The sequence below is a fragment of the Cyanistes caeruleus genome, unplaced genomic scaffold (genome assembly GCF_971803275.1).
Source record: "Cyanistes caeruleus unplaced genomic scaffold, bCyaCae1.hap1.1 HAP1_SCAFFOLD_11, whole genome shotgun sequence".
Classification (NCBI taxonomy): Eukaryota; Metazoa; Chordata; class Aves; order Passeriformes; family Paridae; genus Cyanistes; species Cyanistes caeruleus.
The window spans coordinates 726,630-748,417 of NW_028255883.1; positions in this window are offsets into that span (position 1 = coordinate 726,630).

The following is a 21,788-nucleotide window of genomic DNA, read 5'->3' on the forward strand; positions in this document are numbered from 1 at the left end:
TCTCTTGCTGAAACCACAGCAGTGACAGCCCGACTCTTCCCGTCTCTGTGAAATCACAGTAATGACAGCCCCAAATTGCCTCCTCTCTGTTACACCACAGCAGTGTCAGGCCCAGTGTTCCACTGTCTAGGACACCATAGAAGTGTGAGCTCCAATTTAATCCTCTCTGGGACACCACAACAATGACAGCCCCAGTGTTATGCCCTCACAGATACAAGAGCAGTGAAAGGCCAGATTTCCCCCTCTCTGTGCCCCCAGAGCAGGGAGAGGCCAAATTTCCTCCTCTCTGGGACAACACAGCAATATCAGAACCAGTGTTACCCTATCTGTGACATCATAGCAGCGTGAGCTCCAAAGTGCTCCTCTCCGTGACACCACAGCAATGACAGGCCCAAATTTCCTCTTCTCCCTCACACCACAACAGCAGTGACAGCACCTATTTCTTCATCTCTTCCACCACAGAAGTGAGAGCCCCAAAGTACCACTCGCTGTGACCGCAGTGCAGTCACACACCAAATTTCCTCCTTTCTCTGACTCCACGGCAGTGACAGCCCCACTCCTCCATTCCCTGTGACACCAGGGCAGTGACATGCCCAATTTCCTCCTCTCCACGACTCCAGAACAGGGAGTGTTCCAGTGTTCCTCTCTCTGTGTCAACAGAGCAGTGACAGCTCCAATGTTCCCGTCTCTGGGACACCAGAGCAGTATGAGCCCCAGAGTTCCACTCTCTGAGACAGCAGTGCAGCCACAGCCCAAAATTGCTCCTGTTGGTGAAACGACAGCAATTTTAGGCCCAGGATTACCCTGTTGGAGACACCATAGCAGTTAGAGCCCAACTTTAGCCCTCTCTGTGACACCAGAGCAGTGAGGGCCCAAATTTCCTCTTCTCTGGGACACCACAGCAATGTTAGAGCCACTGTTACCCTGCCTGTGACATTATAGCAGTGTGAGCTCCAACGTGCTCCTCTCCATGACAGCACAGCAATGACATGCCCAGTGTTTCCCTCTCTCAGACACCACAGCAGTGACAGCTCCAATATTCCCGTCTCCGTGACACCACAGCAGGGACAGCCAAAAAGTTGCCCTCTCTGTGAAACGAGAGGAGTGACAGCCAAAATTGCCTCCTCTCTGGGAAATCACACCAATGTCAGGCCCAGTGTTCCACTCTCTGACACCACAGCAGAGACAACACCGCTGTTTCTCTCTCTGTGACACCACAGCAGTGAGAGCCCCAAAGTTCCGCTCTCGGTGACAGCAGTGCACTCTGAGTCCCAGGAATCCCCAGTCTGTAACATCACAGCTCTAACTACCTCCATTTCACTCTCTCGCTGAAACCACAGCAGTGACAGCCCGACTCTTCCCCTCTCTGTGAAATCACAGTAATGACAGCCCCAAATTGCCTCGTCTCTGTCACACCACAGCAATGTCAGGCCCAGTGTTCCACTGTCTAGGACACCATAGAAGTGTGAGCTCCAATTTAATCCTCTCTGGGACACCACAACAATGACAGCTCCAGTGTTACGCCCTCACTGATACAACAGCAGTGAGAGGCCAGATTTCCCCCTCTCTGTGACACCAGAGCAGGGAGAGGCCTAATTTCCTCCTCTCTGGGACAACACAGCAATATCAGAACCAGTGTTACCCTATCTGTGACATCATAGCAGTGTGAGCTCCAAAGTGCTCCTCTCTGTGACACCACAGCAATGACAGGCCCAAATTTCCTCTTCTCCCTCACACCACAACAGCAGTGACAGCACCTATTGCTTCATCTCTTCCACCACAGAAGTGAGAGCCCCAAAGTTCCACTCGCTGTGACCGCAGTGCAGTCACACACCAAATTTCCTCCTTTCTCTGACTCCACGGCAGTGACAGCCCCACTCTTTCATTCCCTGTGACACCAGGGCAGTGACATGCCCAATTTCCTCCTCTCCACGACTCCAGAACAGGGAGTGTTCCAGTGTTCCTCTCTCTGTGACAACAGAGCAGTGACAGCTCCAATGTTCCCGTCTCTGGGACACCAGAGCAGTATGAGCCCCAGAGTTCCACTCTCTGAGACAGCAGTGCAGCCACAGCCCAAAATTGCTCCTGTTGGTGAAAGGACAGCAATTTTAGGCCCAGGATTACCCTGTTGGAGACACCATAGCAGTTAGAGCCCAACTTTAGCCCTCTCTGTGACACCAGAGCAGTGAGGGCCCAAATTTCCTCTTCTCTGGGACACCACAGCAATGTCAGAGCCACTGTTACCCTGCCTGTGACATTATAGCAGTGTGAGCTCCAACGTGCTCCTCTCCATGACAGCACAGCAATGATAGGCCCAGTGTTTCCCTCTCTCAGACACCACAGCAGTGACAGCTCCAATATTCCCGTCTCCGTGACACCACAGCAGGGACAGCCAAAAAGTTGCCCTCTCTGTGAAACCAGAGAGGTGACAGCCAAAATTGCCTCCTCTCTGTCAAACCACACCAATGTCAGGCCCAGTGTTCCACTCTCTGACACCACAGCAGCGACAACACCGCTGTTTCTCTCTCTGTGACACCACAGCAGTGAGAGCCCCAAAGTTCCGCTCTCGGTGACAGCAGTGCACTCCGAGTCCCAGTATTCCCCAGTCTGTAACATCACAGCTCTAACTACCTCCATTTCACTCTCTTGCTGAAACCACAGCAGTGACAGCCCGACTCTTCCCGTCTCTGTGAAATCACAGTAATGACAGCCCCAAATTGCCTCCTCTCTGTTACACCACAGCAGTGTCAGGCCCAGTGTTCCACTGTCTAGGACACCATAGAAGTGTGAGCTCCAATTTAATCCTCTCTGGGACACCACAACAATGACAGCCCCAGTGTTATGCCCTCACAGATACAAGAGCAGTGAAAGGCCAGATTTCCCCCTCTCTGTGCCCCCAGAGCAGGGAGAGGCCAAATTTCCTCCTCTCTGGGACAACACAGCAATATCAGAACCAGTGTTACCCTATCTGTGACATCATAGCAGCGTGAGCTCCAAAGTGCTCCTCTCCGTGACACCACAGCAATGACAGGCCCAAATTTCCTCTTCTCCCTCACACCACAACAGCAGTGACAGCACCTATTTCTTCATCTCTTCCACCACAGAAGTGAGAGCCCCAAAGTACCACTCGCTGTGACCGCAGTGCAGTCACACACCAAATTTCCTCCTTTCTCTGACTCCACGGCAGTGACAGCCCCACTCCTCCATTCCCTGTGACACCAGGGCAGTGACATGCCCAATTTCCTCCTCTCCACGACTCCAGAACAGGGAGTGTTCCAGTGTTCCTCTCTCTGTGTCAACAGAGCAGTGACAGCTCCAATGTTCCCGTCTCTGGGACACCAGAGCAGTATGAGCCCCAGAGTTCCACTCTCTGAGACAGCAGTGCAGCCACAGCCCAAAATTGCTCCTGTTGGTGAAACGACAGCAATTTTAGGCCCAGGATTACCCTGTTGGAGACACCATAGCAGTTAGAGCCCAACTTTAGCCCTCTCTGTGACACCAGAGCAGTGAGGGCCCAAATTTCCTCTTCTCTGGGACACCACAGCAATGTTAGAGCCACTGTTACCCTGCCTGTGACATTATAGCAGTGTGAGCTCCAACGTGCTCCTCTCCATGACAGCACAGCAATGACATGCCCAGTGTTTCCCTCTCTCAGACACCACAGCAGTGACAGCTCCAATATTCCCGTCTCCGTGACACCACAGCAGGGACAGCCAAAAAGTTGCCCTCTCTGTGAAACGAGAGGAGTGACAGCCAAAATTGCCTCCTCTCTGGGAAATCACACCAATGTCAGGCCCAGTGTTCCACTCTCTGACACCACAGCAGAGACAACACCGCTGTTTCTCTCTCTGTGACACCACAGCAGTGAGAGCCCCAAAGTTCCGCTCTCGGTGACAGCAGTGCACTCCGAGTCCCAGTATTCCCCTGTCTGTAACATCACAGCTCTAACTACCTCCATTTCACTCTCTCGCTGAAACCACAGCAGTGACAGCCCGACTCTTCCCGTCTCTGTGAAATCACAGTAATGACAGCCCCAAATTGCCTCCTCTCTGTTACACCACAGCAATGTCAGGCCCAGTGTTCCACTGTCTAGGACACCATAGAAGTGTGAGCTCCAATTTAATCCTCTCTGGGACACCACAACAATGACAGCTCCAGTGTTACGCCCTCACTGATACAACAGCAGTGAGAGGCCAGATTTCCCCCTCTCTGTGACACCAGAGCAGGGAGAGGCCTAATTTCCTCCTCTCTGGGACAACCCAGCAATATCAGAACCAGTGTTACCCTATCTGTGACACATAGCAGTGTGAGCTCCAAAGTGCTCCTCTCCGTGACACCACAGCAATGACAGGCCCAAATTTCCTCTTCTCCCTCACACCACAACAGCAGTGACAGCACCTATTTCTTCATCTCTTCCACCACAGAAGTGAGAGCCCCAAAGTTCCACTCGCTGTGACCGCAGTGCAGTCACACACCAAATTTCCTCCTTTCTCTGACTCCACGGCAGTGACAGGCCCACTCCTCCATTCCCTGTGACACCAGGGCAGTGACATGCCCAATTTCCTCCTCTCCACGACTCCAGAACAGGGAGTGTTCCAGTGTTCCTCTCTCTGTGACAACAGAGCAGTGACAGCTCCAATGTTCCCGTCTCTGGGACACCAGAGCAGTATGAGCCCCAAAGTTCCACTCTCTGAGACAGCAGTGCAGCCACAGCCCAAAATTGCTCCTGTTGGTGAAACGACAGCAATTTTAGGCCCAGGATTACCCTGTTGGAGACACCATAGCAGTTAGAGCCCAACTTTAGCCCTCTCTGTGACACCAGAGCAGTGAGGGCCCAAATTTCCTCTTCTCTGGGACACCACAGCAATGTCAGAGCCACTGTTACCCTGCCTGTGACATTATAGCAGTGTGAGCTCCAACGTGCTCCTCTCCATGACAGCACAGCAATGACAGGCCCAGTGTTTCCCTCTCTCAGACACCACAGCAGTGACAGCTCCAATATTCCCGTCTCCGTGACACCACAGCAGGGACAGCCAAAAAGTTGCCCTCTCTGTGAAACCAGAGAGGTGAGAGCCAAAATTGCCTCCTCTCTGGGAAACCACACCAATGTCAGGCCCAGTGTTCCACTCTCTGACACCACAGCAGCGACAACACCGCTGTTTCTCTCTCTGTGACACCACAGCAGTGAGAGCCCCAAAGTTCCGCTCTCGGTGACAGCAGTGCACTCCGAGTCCCAGGATTCCCCTGTCTGTAACATCACAGCTCTAACTACCTCCATTTCACTCTCTCGCTGAAACCACAGCAGTGACAGCCTGACTCTTCCCCTCTCAGTGAAATCACAGTAATGACAGCCCCAAATTGCCTCCTCTCTGTTACACCACAGCAATGTCAGGCCCAGTGTTCCACTGTCTAGGACACCATAGAAGTGTGAGCTCCAATTTAATCCTCTCTGGGACACCACAACAATGACAGCCCCAGTGTTACGCCCTCACTGATACAACAGCAGTGAGAGGCCAGATTTCCCCCTCTCTGTGACACCAGAGCAGGGAGAGGCCTAATTTCCTCCTCTCTGTGACAACACAGCAATATCAGAACCAGTGTTACCCTATCTGTGACACATAGCAGTGTGAGCTCCAAAGTGCTCCTCTCTGTGACAGCACAGCAATGACAGGCCCAAATTTCCTCTTCTCCCTCACACCACAACAGCAGTGACAGCACCTATTTCTTCATCTCTTCCACCACAGAAGTGAGAGCCCCAAAGTTCCACTCGCTGTGACCGCAGTGCAGTCACACACCAAATTTCCTCCTTTCTCTGACTCCACGGCAGTGACAGGCCCACTCCTCCATTCCCTGTGACACCAGGGCAGTGACATGCCCAATTTCCTCCTCTCCACGACTCCAGAACAGGGAGAGCTCCAGTGTTCCTCTCTCTCTGTGACAACACAGCAGTGACAGCTCCAATGTTCCCGTCTCTGGGACACCAGAGCAGTATGAGCCCCAAAGTTCCACTCTCTGAGACAGCAGTGCAGCCACAGCCCAAAATTGCTCCTGTCTGGGAAAGGACAGCAATTTTAGGCCCAGGATTACCCTGTTGGAGACACCATAGCAGTTAGAGCCCAACTTTAGCCCTCTCTGTGACACCAGAGCAGTGAGGGCCCAAATTTCCTCTTTTCTGGGACACCACAGCAATGTCAGAGCCACTGTTACCCTACCTGTAACATCATAGCAGTGTGAGCTCCAACGTGCTCCTCTCCATGACAGCACAGCAATGACAGGCCCAGTGTTTCCCTCTCTCAGACACCACAGCAGTGACAGCTCCAATATTCCCGTCTCTGTGACACCACAGCAGGGACAGCCAAAAAGTTGCCCTCTCTGTGAAACCAGAGATGTGACAGCCAAAATTGCCTCCTCTCTGTGAAACCACACCAATGTCAGGCCCAGTGTTCCACTCTCTGACACCACAGCAGCGACAACACCGCTGTTTCTCTCTCTGTGACACCACAGCAGTGAGAGCCCCAAAGTTCCGCTCTCGGTGACAGCAGTGCACTCCGAGTCCCAGGATTCCCCTGTCTGTAACATCACAGCTCTAACTACCTCCATTTCACTCTCTCGCTGAAACCACAGCAGTGACAGCCCGACTCTTCCCCTCTCTGTGAAATCACAGTAATGACAGCCCCAAATTGCCTCCTCTCTGTTACACCACACCAATGTCAGGCCCAGTGTTCCACTGTCTAGGACACCATAGAAGTGTGAGCTCCAATTTAATCCTCTCTGGGACACCACAACAATGACAGCCCCAGTGTTACGCCCTCACTGATACAACAGCAGTGAGAGGCCAGATTTCCCCCTCTCTGTGACACCAGAGCAGGGAGAGGCCTAATTTCCTCCTCTCTGTGATAACACAGCAATATCAGAACCAGTGTTACCCTATCTGTGACACATAGCAGTGTGAGCTCCAAAGTGCTCCTCTCCGTGACACCACAGCAATGACAGGCCCAAATTTCCTCTTCTCCCTCACACCACAACAGCAGTGACAGCACCTATTACTTCATCTCTTCCACCACAGAAGTGAGAGCCCCAAAGTTCCACTCGCTGTTACACCACAGCAGTCACACACCAAATTTCCTCCTTTCTCTGACTCCACGGCAGTGACAGGCCCACTCTTCCATTCCCTGTGACACCAGGGCAGTGACATGCCCAATTTCCTCCTCTCCACGACTCCAGAATAAGGAGAGCTCCAGTATTCCTCTCTCTCTGTGACAACACAGCAGTGACAGCTCCAATGTTCCCGTCTCTGGGACACCAGAGCAGTGTGAGCCCCAAAGTTCCACTCTCTGAGACAGCAGTGCAGCCACAGCCCAAAATTGCTCCTATTGGTGAAACGACAGCAATTTTAGGCCCAGGATTACCCTGTTTGAGACACCATAGCAGTTAGAGCCCAACTTTACCCCTCTCTGTGACACCAGAGCAGTGAGGGCCCAAATTTCCTCTTCTCTGGGACACCACAGCAATGTCAGAGCCACTGTTACCCTACCTGTGACATCATAGCAGTGTGAGCTCCAACGTGCTCCTCTCCATGACAGCACAGCAATGACAGGCCCAGTGTTTCCCTCTCTCAGACACCACAGCAGTGACAGCTCCAATATTCCCGTCTCCGTGACACCACAGCAGGGACAGCCAAAAAGTTGCCCTCTCTGTGAAACGAGAGAGGTGACAGCCAAAATTGCCTCCTCTCTGGGAAATCACACCAATGTCAGGCCCAGTGTTCCACTCTCTGACACCACAGCAGAGACAACACCGCTGTTTCTCTCTCTGTGACACCACAGCAGTGAGAGCTCCAAAGTTCCGCTCTCGGTGACAGCAGTGCACTCCGAGTCCCAGGATTCCCCAGTCTGTAACATCACAGCTCTAACTACCTCCATTTCACTCTCTCGCTGAAACCACAGCAGTGACAGCCCGACTCTTCCCGTCTCTGTGAAATCACAGTAATGACAGCCCCAAATTGCCTCCTCTCTGTTACACCACAGCAATGTCAGGCCCAGTGTTCCACTGTCTAGGACACCATAGAAGTGTGAGCTCCAATTTAATCCTCTCTGGGACACCACAACAATGACAGCTCCAGTGTTACGCCCTCACTGATACAACAGCAGTGAGAGGCCAGATTTCCCCCTCTCTGTGACACCAGAGCAGGGAGAGGCCTAATTTCCTCCTCTCTGGGACAACCCAGCAATATCAGAACCAGTGTTACCCTATCTGTGACACATAGCAGTGTGAGCTCCAAAGTGCTCCTCTCCGTGACACCACAGCAATGACAGGCCCAAATTTCCTCTTCTCCCTCACACCACAACAGCAGTGACAGCACCTATTGCTTCATCTCTTCCACCACAGAAGTGAGGGCCCCAAAGTTCCACTCGCTGTGACCGCAGTGCAGTCACACGCCAAATTTCCTCCTTTCTCTGACTCCACGGCAGTGACAGCCCCACTCTTCCATTCCCTGTGACACCAGGGCAGTGACATGCCCAATTTCCTCCTCTCCACGACTCCAGAACAGGGAGTGTTCCAGTGTTCCTCTCTCTGTGACAACACAGCAGTGACAGCTCCAATGTTCCCGTCTCTGGGACACCAGAGCAGTATGAGCCCCAAAGTTCCACTCTCTGAGACAGCAGTGCAGCCACAGCCCAAAATTGCTCCTGTTGGTGAAACGACAGCAATTTTAGGCCCAGGATTACCCTGTTGGAGACACCATAGCAGTCACAGCCCAACTTTACCCCTCTCTGGGACACCAGAGCAGTGAGGGCCCAAATTTCCTCTTCTCTGGGACACCACAGCAATGTCAGAGCCACTGTTACCCTACCTGTGACATCATAGCAGTGTGAGCTCCAACGTGCTCCTCTCCATGACAGCACAGCAATGATAGGCCCAGTGTTTCCCTCTCTCAGACACCACAGCAGTGACAGCTCCAATATTCCCGTCTCCGTGACACCACAGCAGGGACAGCCAAAAAGTTGCCCTCTCTGTGAAACCAGAGAGGTGACAGCCAAAATTGCCTCCTCTCTGTCAAACCACACCAATGTCAGGCCCAGTGTTCCACTCTCTGACACCACAGCAGCGACAACACCGCTGTTTCTCTCTCTGTGACACCACAGCAGTGAGAGCCCCAAAGTTCCGCTCTCGGTGACAGCAGTGCACTCCGAGTCCCAGTATTCCCCAGTCTGTAACATCACAGCTCTAACTACCTCCATTTCACTCTCTTGCTGAAACCACAGCAGTGACAGCCCGACTCTTCCCGTCTCTGTGAAATCACAGTAATGACAGCCCCAAATTGCCTCCTCTCTGTTACACCACAGCAGTGTCAGGCCCAGTGTTCCACTGTCTAGGACACCATAGAAGTGTGAGCTCCAATTTAATCCTCTCTGGGACACCACAACAATGACAGCCCCAGTGTTATGCCCTCACAGATACAAGAGCAGTGAAAGGCCAGATTTCCCCCTCTCTGTGCCCCCAGAGCAGGGAGAGGCCAAATTTCCTCCTCTCTGGGACAACACAGCAATATCAGAACCAGTGTTACCCTATCTGTGACATCATAGCAGCGTGAGCTCCAAAGTGCTCCTCTCCGTGACACCACAGCAATGACAGGCCCAAATTTCCTCTTCTCCCTCACACCACAACAGCAGTGACAGCACCTATTTCTTCATCTCTTCCACCACAGAAGTGAGAGCCCCAAAGTACCACTCGCTGTGACCGCAGTGCAGTCACACACCAAATTTCCTCCTTTCTCTGACTCCACGGCAGTGACAGCCCCACTCCTCCATTCCCTGTGACACCAGGGCAGTGACATGCCCAATTTCCTCCTCTCCACGACTCCAGAACAGGGAGTGTTCCAGTGTTCCTCTCTCTGTGTCAACAGAGCAGTGACAGCTCCAATGTTCCCGTCTCTGGGACACCAGAGCAGTATGAGCCCCAGAGTTCCACTCTCTGAGACAGCAGTGCAGCCACAGCCCAAAAGTGCTCCTGTTGGTGAAACGACAGCAATTTTAGGCCCAGGATTACCCTGTTGGAGACACCATAGCAGTTAGAGCCCAACTTTAGCCCTCTCTGTGACACCAGAGCAGTGAGGGCCCAAATTTCCTCTTCTCTGGGACACCACAGCAATGTTAGAGCCACTGTTACCCTGCCTGTGACATTATAGCAGTGTGAGCTCCAACGTGCTCCTCTCCATGACAGCACAGCAATGACATGCCCAGTGTTTCCCTCTCTCAGACACCACAGCAGTGACAGCTCCAATATTCCCGTCTCCGTGACACCACAGCAGGGACAGCCAAAAAGTTGCCCTCTCTGTGAAACGAGAGGAGTGACAGCCAAAATTGCCTCCTCTCTGGGAAATCACACCAATGTCAGGCCCAGTGTTCCACTCTCTGACACCACAGCAGCGACAACACCGCTGTTTCTCTCTCTGTGACACCACAGCAGTGAGAGCCCCAAAGTTCCGCTCTCGGTGACAGCAGTGCACTCTGAGTCCCAGGATTCCCCAGTCTGTAACATCACAGCTCTAACTACCTCCATTTCACTCTCTCGCTGAAACCACAGCAGTGACAGCCCGACTCTTCCCCTCTCTGTGAAATCACAGTAATGACAGCCCCAAATTGCCTCGTCTCTGTCACACCACAGCAATGTCAGGCCCAGTGTTCCACTGTCTAGGACACCATAGAAGTGTGAGCTCCAATTTAATCCTCTCTGGGACACCACAACAATGACAGCCCCAGTGTTATGCCCTCACAGATACAAGAGCAGTGAAAGGCCAGATTTCCCCCTCTCTGTGCCCCCAGAGCAGGGAGAGGCCAAATTTCCTCCTCTCTGGGACAACACAGCAATATCAGAACCAGTGTTACCCTATCTGTGACATCATAGCAGCGTGAGCTCCAAAGTGCTCCTCTCCGTGACACCACAGCAATGACAGGCCCAAATTTCCTCTTCTCCCTCACACCACAACAGCAGTGACAGCACCTATTTCTTCATCTCTTCCACCACAGAAGTGAGAGCCCCAAAGTACCACTCGCTGTGACCGCAGTGCAGTCACACACCAAATTTCCTCCTTTCTCTGACTCCACGGCAGTGACAGCCCCACTCCTCCATTCCCTGTGACACCAGGGCAGTGACATGCCCAATTTCCTCCTCTCCACGACTCCAGAACAGGGAGTGTTCCAGTGTTCCTCTCTCTGTGTCAACAGAGCAGTGACAGCTCCAATGTTCCCGTCTCTGGGACACCAGAGCAGTATGAGCCCCAGAGTTCCACTCTCTGAGACAGCAGTGCAGCCACAGCCCAAAATTGCTCCTGTTGGTGAAACGACAGCAATTTTAGGCCCAGGATTACCCTGTTGGAGACACCATAGCAGTTAGAGCCCAACTTTAGCCCTCTCTGTGACACCAGAGCAGTGAGGGCCCAAATTTCCTCTTCTCTGGGACACCACAGCAATGTTAGAGCCACTGTTACCCTACCTGTGACATCATAGCAGTGTGAGCTCCAACGTGCTCCTCTCCATGACAGCACAGCAATGACATGCCCAGTGTTTCCCTCTCTCAGACACCACAGCAGTGACAGCTCCAATATTCCCGTCTCCGTGACACCACAGCAGGGACAGCCAAAAAGTTGCCCTCTCTGTGAAACGAGAGGAGTGACAGCCAAAATTGCCTCCTCTCTGGGAAATCACACCAATGTCAGGCCCAGTGTTCCACTCTCTGACACCACAGCAGAGACAACACCGCTGTTTCTCTCTCTGTGACACCACAGCAGTGAGAGCCCCAAAGTTCCGCTCTCGGTGACAGCAGTGCACTCCGAGTCCCAGTATTCCCCTGTCTGTAACATCACAGCTCTAACTACCTCCATTTCACTCTCTCGCTGAAACCACAGCAGTGACAGCCCGACTCTTCCCGTCTCTGTGAAATCACAGTAATGACAGCCCCAAATTGCCTCCTCTCTGTTACACCACAGCAATGTCAGGCCCAGTGTTCCACTGTCTAGGACACCATAGAAGTGTGAGCTCCAATTTAATCCTCTCTGGGACACCACAACAATGACAGCTCCAGTGTTACACCCTCACTGATACAACAGCAGTGAGAGGCCAGATTTCCCCCTCTCTGTGACACCAGAGCAGGGAGAGGCCTAATTTCCTCCTCTCTGGGACAACCCAGCAATATCAGAACCAGTGTTACCCTATCTGTGACACATAGCAGTGTGAGCTCCAAAGTGCTCCTCTCCGTGACACCACAGCAATGACAGGCCCAAATTTCCTCTTCTCCCTCACACCACAACAGCAGTGACAGCACCTATTTCTTCATCTCTTCCACCACAGAAGTGAGAGCCCCAAAGTTCCACTCGCTGTGACCGCAGTGCAGTCACACACCAAATTTCCTCCTTTCTCTGACTCCACGGCAGTGACAGGCCCACTCCTCCATTCCCTGTGACACCAGGGCAGTGACATGCCCAATTTCCTCCTCTCCACGACTCCAGAACAGGGAGTGTTCCAGTGTTCCTCTCTCTGTGACAACAGAGCAGTGACAGCTCCAATGTTCCCGTCTCTGGGACACCAGAGCAGTATGAGCCCCAAAGTTCCACTCTCTGAGACAGCAGTGCAGCCACAGCCCAAAATTGCTCCTGTTGGTGAAACGACAGCAATTTTAGGCCCAGGATTACCCTGTTGGAGACACCATAGCAGTTAGAGCCCAACTTTAGCCCTCTCTGTGACACCAGAGCAGTGAGGGCCCAAATTTCCTCTTCTCTGGGACACCACAGCAATGTCAGAGCCACTGTTACCCTGCCTGTGACATCATAGCAGTGTGAGCTCCAACATGCTCCTCTCCATGACAGCACAGCAATGACAGGCCCAGTGTTTCCCTCTCTCAGACACCACAGCAGTGACAGCTCCAATATTCCCGTCTCCGTGACACCACAGCAGGGACAGCCAAAAAGTTGCCCTCTCTGTGAAACCAGAGAGGTGAGAGCCAAAATTGCCTCCTCTCTGGGAAACCACACCAATGTCAGGCCCAGTGTTCCACTCTCTGACACCACAGCAGCGACAACACCGCTGTTTCTCTCTCTGTGACACCACAGCAGTGAGAGCCCCAAAGTTCCGCTCTCGGTGACAGCAGTGCACTCCGAGTCCCAGGATTCCCCTGTCTGTAACATCACAGCTCTAACTACCTCCATTTCACTCTCTCGCTGAAACCACAGCAGTGACAGCCCGACTCTTCCCCTCTCTGTGAAATCACAGTAATGACAGCCCCAAATTGCCTCCTCTCTGTTACACCACAGCAATGTCAGGCCCAGTGTTCCACTGTCTAGGACACCATAGAAGTGTGAGCTCCAATTTAATCCTCTCTGGGACACCACAACAATGACAGCCCCAGTGTTACGCCCTCACTGATACAACAGCAGTGAGAGGCCAGATTTCCCCCTCTCTGTGACACCAGAGCAGGGAGAGGCCTAATTTCCTCCTCTCTGTGATAACACAGCAATATCAGAACCAGTGTTACCCTATCTGTGACACATAGCAGTGTGAGCTCCAAAGTGCTCCTCTCCGTGACACCACAGCAATGACAGGCCCAAATTTCCTCTTCTCCCTCACACCACAACAGCAGTGACAGCACCTATTGCTTCATCTCTTCCACCACAGAAGTGAGGGCCCCAAAGTTCCACTCGCTGTGACCGCAGTGCAGTCACACGCCAAATTTCCTCCTTTCTCTGACTCCACGGCAGTGACAGCCCCACTCTTCCATTCCCTGTGACACCAGGGCAGTGACATGCCCAATTTCCTCCTCTCCACGACTCCAGAACAGGGAGTGTTCCAGTGTTCCTCTCTCTGTGACAACACAGCAGTGACAGCTCCAATGTTCCCGTCTCTGGGACACCAGAGCAGTATGAGCCCCAAAGTTCCACTCTCTGAGACAGCAGTGCAGCCACAGCCCAAAATTGCTCCTGTTGGTGAAACGACAGCAATTTTAGGCCCAGGATTACCCTGTTGGAGACACCATAGCAGTCACAGCCCAACTTTACCCCTCTCTGGGACACCAGAGCAGTGAGGGCCCAAATTTCCTCTTCTCTGGGACACCACAGCAATGTCAGAGCCACTGTTACCCTGCCTGTGACATTATAGCAGTGTGAGCTCCAACGTGCTCCTCTCCATGACAGCACAGCAATGACAGGCCCAGTGTTTCCCTCTCTCAGACACCACAGCAGTGACAGCTCCAATATTCCCGTCTCCGTGACACCACAGCAGGGACAGCCAAAAAGTTGCCCTCTCTGTGAAACCAGAGAGGTGACAGCCAAAATTGCCTCCTCTCTGGGAAACCACACCAATGTCAGGCCCAGTGTTCCACTCTCTGACACCACAGCAGCGACAACACCGCTGTTTCTCTCTCTGTGACACCACAGCAGTGAGAGCCCCAAAGTTCCGCTCTCGGTGACAGCAGTGCACTCCGAGTCCCAGGATTCCCCTGTCTGTAACATCACAGCTCTAACTACCTCCATTTCACTCTCTCGCTGAAACCACAGCAGTGACAGCCTGACTCTTCCCCTCTCAGTGAAATCACAGTAATGACAGCCCCAAATTGCCTCCTCTCTGTTACACCACAGCAATGTCAGGCCCAGTGTTCCACTGTCTAGGACACCATAGAAGTGTGAGCTCCAATTTAATCCTCTCTGGGACACCACAACAATGACAGCCCCAGTGTTACGCCCTCACTGATACAACAGCAGTGAGAGGCCAGATTTCCCCCTCTCTGTGACACCAGAGCAGGGAGAGGCCTAATTTCCTCCTCTCTGTGACAACACAGCAATATCAGAACCAGTGTTACCCTATCTGTGACACATAGCAGTGTGAGCTCCAAAGTGCTCCTCTCTGTGACACCACAGCAATGACAGGCCCAAATTTCCTCTTCTCCCTCACACCACAACAGCAGTGACAGCACCTATTTCTTCATCTCTTCCACCACAGAAGTGAGAGCCCCAAAGTTCCACTCGCTGTGACACCACAGCAGTCACACACCAAATTTCCTCCTTTCTCTGACTCCACGGCAGTGACAGGCCCACTCCTCCATTCCCTGTGACACCAGGGCAGTGACATGCCCAATTTCCTCCTCTCCACGACTCCAGAACAGGGAGAGCTCCAGTGTTCCTCTCTCTCTGTGACAACACAGCAGTGACAGCTCCAATGTTCCCGTCTCTGGGACACCAGAGCAGTATGAGCCCCAAAGTTCCACTCTCTGAGACAGCAGTGCAGCCACAGCCCAAAATTGCTCCTGTCTGGGAAAGGACAGCAATTTTAGGCCCAGGATTACCCTGTTGGAGACACCATAGCAGTTAGAGCCCAACTTTAGCCCTCTCTGTGACACCAGAGCAGTGAGGGCCCAAATTTCCTATTCTCTGGGAAACCACAGCAATGTCAGAGCCACTGTTACCCTACCTGTGACATCATAGCAGTGTGAGCTCCAACGTGCTCCTCTCCATGACAGCACAGCAATGACAGGCCCAGTGTTTCCCTCTCTCAGACACCACAGCAGTGACAGCTCCAATATTCCCGTCTCCGTGACACCAGAGCAGGGACAGCCAAAAAGTTGCCCTCTCTGTGAAACCAGAGAGGTGACAGCCAAAATTGCCTCCTCTCTGTCAAACCACACCAATGTCAGGCCCAGTGTTCCACTCTCTGACACCACAGCAGCGGCAACACCGCTGTTTCTCTCTCTGTGACACCACAGCAGTGAGAGCCCCAAAGTTCCGCTCTCGGTGACAGCAGTGCACTCCAAGTCCCAGTATTCCCCAGTCTGTAACATCACAGCTCTAACTACCTCCATTTCACTCTCTTGCTGAAACCACAGCAGTGACAGCCCGACTCTTCCAATCTCTGTGAAATCACAGTAATGACAGCCCCAAATTGCCTCCTCTCTGTTACACCACAGCAGTGTCAGGCCCAGTGTTCCACTGTCTAGGACACCATAGAAGTGTGAGCTCCAATTTAATCCTCTCTGGGACACCACAACAATGACAGCCCCAGTGTTATGCCCTCACAGATACAAGAGCAGTGAAAGGCCAGATTTCCCCCTCTCTGTGCCCCCAGAGCAGGGAGAGGCCAAATTTCCTCCTCTCTGGGACAACACAGCAATATCAGAACCAGTGTTACCCTATCTGTGACATCATAGCAGCGTGAGCTCCAAAGTGCTCCTCTCCGTGACACCACAGCAATGACAGGCCCAAATTTCCTCTTCTCCCTCACACCACAACAGCAGTGACAGCACCTATTTCTTCATCTCTTCCACCACAGAAGTGAGAGCCCCAAAGTACCACTCGCTGTGACCGCAGTGCAGTCACACACCAAATTTCCTCCTTTCTCTGACTCCACGGCAGTGACAGCCCCACTCCTCCATTCCCTGTGACACCAGGGCAGTGACATGCCCAATTTCCTCCTCTCCACGACTCCAGAACAGGGAGAGCTCCAGTGTTCCTCTCTCTCTGTGACAACACAGCAGTGACAGCTCCAATGTTCCCGTCTCTGAGACACCAGAGCGGTGTGAGCCCCAAAGTTCCACTCTCTGAGACAGCAGTGCAGCCACAGCCCAAAATTGCTCCTGTCTGTGAAAGGACAGCAATTTTATGCCCAGGATTACCCTGTTGGAGACACCATAGCAGTTAGAGCCCAACTTTAGCCCTCTCTGTGACACCAGAGCAGTGAGGGCCCAAATTTCCTCTTCTCTGGGACACCACAGCAATGTCAGAGCCACTGTTACCCTACCTGTGACATTATAGCAGTGTGAGCTCCAACGTGCTCCTCTCCATGACAGCACAGCAATGACAGGCCCAGTGTTTCCCTCTCTCAGACACCACAGCAGTGACAGCTCCAAAATTCCCGTCTCCGTGACACCAGAGCAGGGACAGCCAAAAAGTTGCCGTCTCTGTGAAACCAGAGAGGTGACAGCCAAAATTGCCTCCTCTCTGGGAAACCACACCAATGTCAGGCCCAGTGTTCCACTCTCTGACACCACAGCAGCGGCAACGCCACTGTTTCTCTCTCTGTGACACCACAGCAGTGAGAGCCCCAAAGTTCCGCTCTCGGTGACAGCAGTGCACTCCGAGTCCCAGTATTCCCCTGTCTGTAACATCACAGCTCTAACTACCTCCATTTCACTCTCTCGCTGAAACCACAGCAGTGACAGCCCGACTCTTCCCCTCTCTGTGAAATCACAGTAATGACAGCCCCAAATTGCCTCCTCTCTGTTACACCACAGCAATGTCAGGCCCAGTGTTCCACTGTCCAGGACACCATAGAAGTGTGAGCTCCAATTTAATCCTCTCTGGGACACCACAACAATGACAGCTCCAGTGTTACGCCCTCACTGATACAACAGCAGTGAGAGGCCAGATTTCCCCCTCTCTGTGACACCAGAGCAGGAAGAGGCCTAATTTCCTCCTCTCTGTGACAACACAGCAATATCAGAACCAGTGTTACCCTATCTGTGACATCATAGCAGCGTGAGCTCCAAAGTGCTCCTCTCCATGACACCACAGCAATGACAGGCCCAAATTTCCTCTTCTCCCTCACACCACAACAGCAGTGACAGCACCTATTTCTTCATCTCTTCCACCACAGAAGTGAGAGCCCCAAAGTTCCACTCGCTGTGACCGCAGTGCAGTCACACACCAAATTTCCTCCTTTCTCTGACTCCACGGCAGTGACAGCCCCACTCTTCCATTCCCTGTGACACCAGGGCAGTGACATGCCCAATTTCCTCCTCTCCACGACTCCAGAACAGGGAGAGCTCCAGTGTTCCTCTCTCTCTGTGACAACACAGCAGTGACAGCTCCAATGTTCCCGTCTCTGAGACACCAGAGCAGTGTGAGCCCCAAAGTTCTACTCTCTGAGACAGCAGTGCAGCCACAGCCCAAAATTGCTCCTGTCTGTGAAAGGACAGCAATTTTATGCCCAGGATTACCCTGTTGGAGACACCATAGCAGTTAGAGCCCAACTTTAGCCCTCTCTGTGACACCAGAGCAGTGAGGGCCCAAATTTCCTCTTCTCTGGGACACCACAGCAATGTCAGAGCCACTGTTACCCTACCTGTGACATTATAGCAGTGTGAGCTCCAACGTGCTCCTCTCCATGACAGCACAGCAATGACAGGCCCAGTGTTTCCCTCTCTCAGACACCACAGCAGTGACAGCTCCAATATTCCCGTCTCCGTGACACCAGAGCAGGGACAGCCAAAAAGTTGCCGTCTCTGTGAAACCAGAGAGGTGACAGCCAAAATTGCCTCCTCTCTGGGAAACCACACCAATGTCAGGCCCAGTGTTCCACTCTCTGACACCACAGCAGCGACAACACCGCTGTTTCTCTCTCTGTGACACCACAGCAGTGAGAGCCCCAAAGTTCCGCTCTCGGTGACAGCAGTGCACTCCGAGTCCCAGTATTCCCCTGTCTGTAACATCACAGCTCTAACTACCTCCATTTCACTCTCTCGCTGAAACCACAGCAGTGACAGCCCGACTCTTCCCCTCTCTGTGAAATCACAGTAATGACAGCCCCAAATTGCCTCCTCTCTGTTACACCACAGCAATGTCAGGCCCAGTGTTCCACTGTCTAGGACACCATAGAAGTGTGAGCTCCAATTTAATCCTCTCTGGGACACCACAACAATGACAGCTCCAGTGTTACGCCCTCACTGATACAACAGCAGTGAGAGGCCAGATTTCCCCCTCTCTGTGACACCAGAGCAGGGAGAGGCCTAATTTCCTCCTCTCTGTGACAACACAGCAATATCAGAACCAGTGTTACCCTATCTGTGACATCATAGCAGCGTGAGCTCCAAAGTGCTCCTCTCCGTGACACCACAGCAATGACAGGCCCAAATTTCCTCTTCTCCCTCACACCACAACAGCAGTGACAGCACCTATTTCTTCATCTCTTCCACCACAGAAGTGAGAGCCCCAAAGTTCCACTCGCTGTGACCGCAGTGCAGTCACACACCAAATTTCCTCCTTTCTCTGACTCCACGGCAGTGACAGCCCCACTCTTCCATTCCCTGTGACACCAGGGCAGTGACATGCCCAATTTCCTCCTCTCCACGACTCCAGAACAGGGAGTGTTCCAGTGTTCCTCTCTCTGTGACAACAGAGCAGTGACAGCTCCAATGTTCCCGTCTCTGGGACACCAGAGCAGTGAGGGCCCAAATTTCCTCTTCTCTGGGACACCACAGCAATGTTAGAGCCACTGTTACCCTGCCTGTGACATTATAGCAGTGTGAGCTCCAACGTGCTCCTCTCCATGACAGCACAGCAATGACATGCCCAGTGTTTCCCTCTCTCAGACACCACAGCAGTGACAGCTCCAATATTCCCGTCTCCGTGACACCACAGCAGGGACAGCCAAAAAGTTGCCCTCTCTGTGAAACTAGAGGAGTGACAGCCAAAATTGCCTCCTCTCTGGGAAATCACACCAATGTCAGGCCCAGTGTTCCACTCTCTGACACCACAGCAGAGACAACACCGCTGTTTCTCTCTCTGTGACACCACAGCAGTGAGAGCTCCAAAGTTCCGCTCTCGGTGACAGCAGTGCACTCCGAGTCCCAGTATTCCCCTGTCTGTAACATCACAGCTCTAACTACCTCCATTTCACTCTCTCGCTGAAACCACAGCAGTGACAGCCCGACTCTTCCCGTCTCTGTGAAATCACAGTAATGACAGCCCCAAATTGCCTCCTCTCTGTTACACCACAGCAATGTCAGGCCCAGAGTTCCACTGTCTAGGACACCATAGAAGTGTGAGCTCCAATTTAATCCTCTCTGGGACACCACAACAATGACAGCTCCAGTGTTACGCCCTCACTGATACAACAGCAGTGAGAGGCCAGATTTCCCCCTCTCTGTGACACCAGAGCAGGGAGAGGCCTAATTTCCTCCTCTCTGGGACAACCCAGCAATATCAGAACCAGTGTTACCCTATCTGTGACACATAGCAGTGTGAGCTCCAAAGTGCTCCTCTCCGTGACACCACAGCAATGACAGGCCCAAATTTCCTCTTCTCCCTCACACCACAACAGCAGTGACAGCACCTATTGCTTCATCTCTTCCACCACAGAAGTGAGGGCCCCAAAGTTCCACTCGCTGTGACCGCAGTGCAGTCACACGCCAAATTTCCTCCTTTCTCTGACTCCACGGCAGTGACAGCCCCACTCTTCCATTCCCTGTGACACCAGGGCAGTGACATGCCCAATTTCCTCCTCTCCACGACTCCAGAACAGGGAGTGTTCCAGTGTTCCTCTCTCTGTGACAACACAGCAGTGACAGCTCCAATGTTCCCGTCTCTGGGACACCAGAGCAGTATGAGCCCCAAAGTTCCACTCTCTGAGACAGCAGTGCAGCCACAGCCCAAAATTGCTCCTGTTGGTGAAACGACAGCAATTTTAGGCCCAGGATTACCCTGTTGGAGACACCATAGCAGTCACAGCCCAACTTTACCCCTCTCTGGGACACCAGAGCAGTGAGGGCCCAAATTTCCTCTTCTCTGGGACACCACAGCAATGTCAGAGCCACTGTTACCCTGCCTGTGACATTATAGCAGTGTGAGCTCCAACGTGCTCCTCTCCATGACAGCACAGCAATGACAGGCCCAGTGTTTCCCTCTCTCAGACACCACAGCAGTGACAGCTCCAATATTCCCGTCTCCGTGACACCACAGCAGGGACAGCCAAAAAGTTGCCCTCTCTGTGAAACCAGAGAGGTGAGAGCCAAAATTGCCTCCTCTCTGGGAAACCACACCAATGTCAGGCCCAGTGTTCCACTCTCTGACACCACAGCAGCGACAACACCGCTGTTTCTCTCTCTGTGACACCACAGCAGTGAGAGCCCCAAAGTTCCGCTCTCGGTGACAGCAGTGCACTCCGAGTCCCAGGATTCCCCTGTCTGTAACATCACAGCTCTAACTACCTCCATTTCACTCTCTCGCTGAAACCACAGCAGTGACAGCCTGACTCTTCCCCTCTCAGTGAAATCACAGTAATGACAGCCCCAAATTGCCTCCTCTCTGTTACACCACAGCAATGTCAGGCCCAGTGTTCCACTGTCTAGGACACCATAGAAGTGTGAGCTCCAATTTAATCCTCTCTGGGACACCACAACAATGACAGCCCCAGTGTTACGCCCTCACTGATACAACAGCAGTGAGAGGCCAGATTTCCCCCTCTCTGTGACACCAGAGCAGGGAGAGGCCTAATTTCCTCCTCTCTGTGACAACACAGCAATATCAGAACCAGTGTTACCCTATCTGTGACACATAGCAGTGTGAGCTCCAAAGTGCTCCTCTCTGTGACAGCACAGCAATGACAGGCCCAAATTTCCTCTTCTCCCTCACACCACAACAGCAGTGACAGCACCTATTTCTTCATCTCTTCCACCACAGAAGTGAGAGCCCCAAAGTTCCACTCGCTGTGACACCACAGCAGTCACACACCAAATTTCCTCCTTTCTCTGACTCCACGGCAGTGACAGGCCCACTCCTCCATTCCCTGTGACACCAGGGCAGTGACATGCCCAATTTCCTCCTCTCCACGACTCCAGAACAGGGAGAGCTCCAGTGTTCCTCTCTCTCTGTGACAACACAGCAGTGACAGCTCCAATGTTCCCGTCTCTGGGACACCAGAGCAGTATGAGCCCCAAAGTTCCACTCTCTGAGACAGCAGTGCAGCCACAGCCCAAAATTGCTCCTGTCTGGGAAAGGACAGCAATTTTAGGCCCAGGATTACCCTGTT